The 4,358-nt window shown below is 37.1% G+C and overlaps 1 non-coding gene across 1 annotated transcript; it reads left to right on the top strand.

The window, feature by feature from the left end:
• Positions 1–205: 205 nt before the first annotated feature.
• LOC141682350 (small nucleolar RNA R71) lies at positions 206–312 on the top strand. The gene has a single exon (XR_012559751.1). It is a non-coding gene; the product is annotated as a small nucleolar RNA R71 (small nucleolar RNA).
• Positions 313–4,358: the final 4,046 nt, after the last annotated feature.

Genomic DNA, 4,358 nt, shown 5'->3' with positions numbered 1-4,358 from the left:
ATCCAACTCCAGAATTCCTGCTACTTTTCCCTGAGTCAGTCTCTGGGAAGGATTCTGATACTCATTAGCAGCCATCAGTTCAATAAGTTTATAAGCTTCATCGTAGCTTTTAGCCCATAAGGCTCCTCCTGATGCTGCATCGAGCATGGGTCTAGAAGTAGCACCCAGTCCATTGTAAAAATAGTTAATAATCATCCAATCAGGCATGCCATTGTGTGGGCACTTTCTTAGCATCTCCTTATATCGATCCCAAGCCTCACATATAGATTCTCCAATTTGCTGAGCAAACTGAGTAAGAGCATTCCTGATTGCAGCAGTCTTCGCCATAGGGAAGAATTTAGTATAAAACTTGTGAGCAAGATCTTCCCAAGTGGTGATAGAACCTGCTGGTAGGGAATGTACCAAACACTTAGCTTTGTCCCTCAGAGAGAATGGGAAGAGTCGCGACTTGATAGCATCTTCAGTCACATCATTGAACTTGAAAGTGTCACAGATCTCTATGAAATCCCTGATGTGCATGTTGGGGTCTTCAGTAGGAGAACCCCTAAACTGAACTGAATTATGTATCATCTGAATCGTGCTTGACTTGATCTCAAAAGTGTTAGCCCTGATGGTTGGCCTGATGATGCTTGACTGAATGTCATTGATCTTAGGCTGAGAATAGTCCATCAAAGCCTTAGGATTTTCTGCTTGATCTCCCATCTTTACTAAAACTGGTTCCTTGACTTTCTCTTCTTCTTCTACCTTCTTTTCTTCTTCGAAAACTTCCTTTCGAACCACCACAACTTCTTCCTCGACTTTATCTAGAGTTCTCTTACGAGTACACGAACGTGTATGCATACACCCTCGCTAGAGTACCTGAAATAAGACAAGGAAACAGATAAGTAACAATGTCCGAGTAAATGAACTTTAACGACCACTGATGGAAAACACATAAACTAAAAATTTACACTGTAGTCCCCGGCAGCGGTGCCAAAAACTTGTTAGTCGCTAAACACGCGCTAATATTACATGCAAATATACGAGTTCGCAAGTAGTATATAATCTTTTCTAGTTCGTTTCCACAGAGACTGGCTTGGTTAACTAATTAATTTTTGCACTTAAACAACAATGTATGGTTATTATTCAATGCTAAGACGATAAAAAATTGAGGTTGATTATAACTAGAAATTAAACTAATAATTATAACTAAGGGAATAAGATTGATTGAATTAATATATATGACAAACATGGGATTCTAACTTCAATAGATACTTCATTCAATAGCCTTATTGTTCTTAACTTTAGCATGTAATGGTGATGACACTAATCAGATAACACGAAACTGCTAAACGTCAACTTTCGTTGCACGAATAACATACTATCAGACATCCACAAAAGAGATAGAAGCTGAATAGACACTAATTATATTGAGACCCAATATGTTTATAAAATTTGACAACATAACGGTTTAAGCATAAGTTAGCTATCTTTATTACATAGGGCAAGTAAGCTGGTTAAAATTACCCACAAATCATGCATAACAAATACATGAACCTATGCTAGCATGACAAGTTCTAAATCCTTAAATTCATTGTCGCTTCATTAAATATTAACACACTATCTTATAAGTTCATGACGCTCATAAGACAAATACGCATAACCAATACTAGGTTATCATACAATCACCACACACTAAGGCGTCAAAACAAATTAACTAAAGAAATCCATAGATAAATCTGCTAGAACCCCACGATAACGATTAGCTCATGATCGGACTCATCATCAACGTGGGTTCCAATGAAAGCATGGTATAATAAACGTAGTCTTTATACTTAAATAAAAACACCAAGTACGAAACAAAAGTAAGGTTCACAAATAATAAAACTAGCATCCAAGTTACAATTTAGAATAAAGATTCACAAGTAAAAATAAGATCTTCTTCGTCTTCGTTGAATCGTGCTAACACGGTCTTCTTACTGCTCTCCTTGATAAGTCTCTGGCTTGATATATTATTAAAAATGACCTAAAATCATTTATATAGCAGCCCTGATCAGCAGAGAAGTCTAAAAATCAGTCTTCTATTCAAAACAGGAATCTTGAAACCCGTCCTAGCGTGGGCGCGCTGGCTCTCTGAAGTTCGGGCGCGGGCGCGCGCTTGATCAGCGCGGGCGCACTGGGCTTCTGCCAAAACTATGACTTCTTATTTTTCTTGCAGATTTGAGCCGGTCTTCACGAGCTTTATTCCTTAGACACCAACCTAACACCATATTAGCATCAAATCAATGCTAATTCACCTGATTCTCAGATTAATGCCTGAAATGCAGAAACAGTAGAAACACATTAAAACACCAATAACTTGAGTACAATTACACCAATTTAAAGCTTTACGGAGCGTAATAAAGTGTCATAAATGTCACTCAACATGTATCACAGTTAATGCCGTGGTCCTTACCTTTGAGAGAGAAGACAATGGTCTTATATTTTGAGTTAAACATGGCAGTTGTCCAAATCTCCTCAACAACTTCACAACAGATGACCGAAGATTCAAGCATAGCATAACTCAATTTAAAACTTCGAATGAAGTCCATCATCTTGTGATAGTCTTTTAGAGCACTAATCTCCTTATTCACTAGTACTACAAAGTTGTTCTTTTAATAGACAAACCCAGATTGAGACATTATTTTGACTACTGGTGCCATTGATGTCATTGAAAGAGTTGCATATAAAAGGATTTTTGTGATACCCCCAGATCCGGGGTCAGGGATCCGGGTCGTCACGGTCTTTCTTTCCACAATACAACTTCACTTAATTAATAATAAATAACCTTATGCTGTGACCCCACACTAACACACATCACAACCCGTTATAGTCTCAGAGATGAAATTGAAATAAGTACAAGTCCTTGACTCCATAATTTAAAAGTTATTACAACCCAAAATGATTACTTGATAAATTTACAGTTAATTGCCATTATCTGTCACAAGTTATAATTATACAATATTTGGTTCCCAAAAGTAGAATGCCTGATCTACCAATAGATCTACCTCTGCAGCTATAGCAGCTACAACATCAACGGGAAGACGCGGGACGCTTCCCACGCGCTTGCGCTGGGTCTGCTTGAGTCTGGCCATCTTTCCTAACTGTTGTTGTATGATGAAGAAATGAAGCAAGAGTGAGCATTACAGCTCGCAAGATAATATATAGTGTAAACAATAATGCAAATATCTAAATGGATAACTTACTAGAATCCTTTATCAAGTGTAAGGTAATTACTTACCGGATATAAGTTTTAAGGAAGATGAAGTTACCAATTACTTCATTATACTTATACCATTTTTAGAAATCTACTTGAACTATTACTGTTCAAAGTATAATAAGTTTCAAAAAGTCATCCCATAGATGAGACCACAAGTTAAAACTTGAATATATTCAATCTTTGAAATATTTTTAAAGGAAATGAAGTTACGAGATACTTCATTCAATGGAAACACCATTAAAACTATTTGATCTTGTCAATGCTTCGGCAACCACCCATTCGTAGCCTTTCGATCGAAATGCTACGGGTAGTGTTGCAGAATTATCCAACTGGATGATGAACTCATTACGAGAGTTTTGTCGCGCCAGGAAGACCACTTACGATGATCAGTCATAGTAGTGCAACCCCACCATTTTCTATATGTAGAGGAGAACCTGTCGGATTTACTTGTCAACCAAACACTAGACTCCTAAGGAATGTACCGTCTTGCGGAACTTCCAGGCCATTTGGGCCAATATAATAAGGCTAGGCCGGCGCCACTCAACCACTTACGCCACTCCTAGTTCAGATGAAATCCATGACTCTGAAACGTAAAGCTCGTCCTCACCTTCCCCAAGTAGAAACTTGTTCATACGACTCCACCAAGAAGTCATATCTAGTTGGAAAGGAAAACTCACCGATATTTCCCAGGCGATGCCTGTTAATGGATTAACTTGTTCCAAGAATTTTACTTCCCGAGTATTGGGTAAGTAATCAAAAACTCTTTTATCAAGACAAGAACCTTGTTGCGAATATAAAACACACCACAGAGCCGGATCCCTCAGGTTTTGAGCGAGTATTTAAATCCCCTTCGAAAGGAGGATCTTAAATATAAAATGAGTTTTGGGATCCGCTCTAACTTTTAAAATCATTTTGAAGACTCGCAAAACATTTTTAAGAATGTTTGGAGTAATGCTGATTTAATAAAATAAATGAGTCCCAATATATTAGAAAATATCTGAATATTACTATTTAAATAATCTTCCCATAAAGAATAATCTTTATAAAATAATTGAAGTAGAAGTTGTAAAACTTAGACTTAAAATGAATCTTAAATAACCAAAGATGTATTTATACGAAA

This window comes from Apium graveolens, chromosome 8, assembly GCF_009905375.1.
Source record: "Apium graveolens cultivar Ventura chromosome 8, ASM990537v1, whole genome shotgun sequence".
Lineage (NCBI taxonomy): Eukaryota > Viridiplantae > Streptophyta > Magnoliopsida > Apiales > Apiaceae > Apium > Apium graveolens.
The sequence above is the reverse complement of the archived record's forward strand: the minus strand, read 5'-3'. Positions and strand labels throughout refer to the sequence as shown.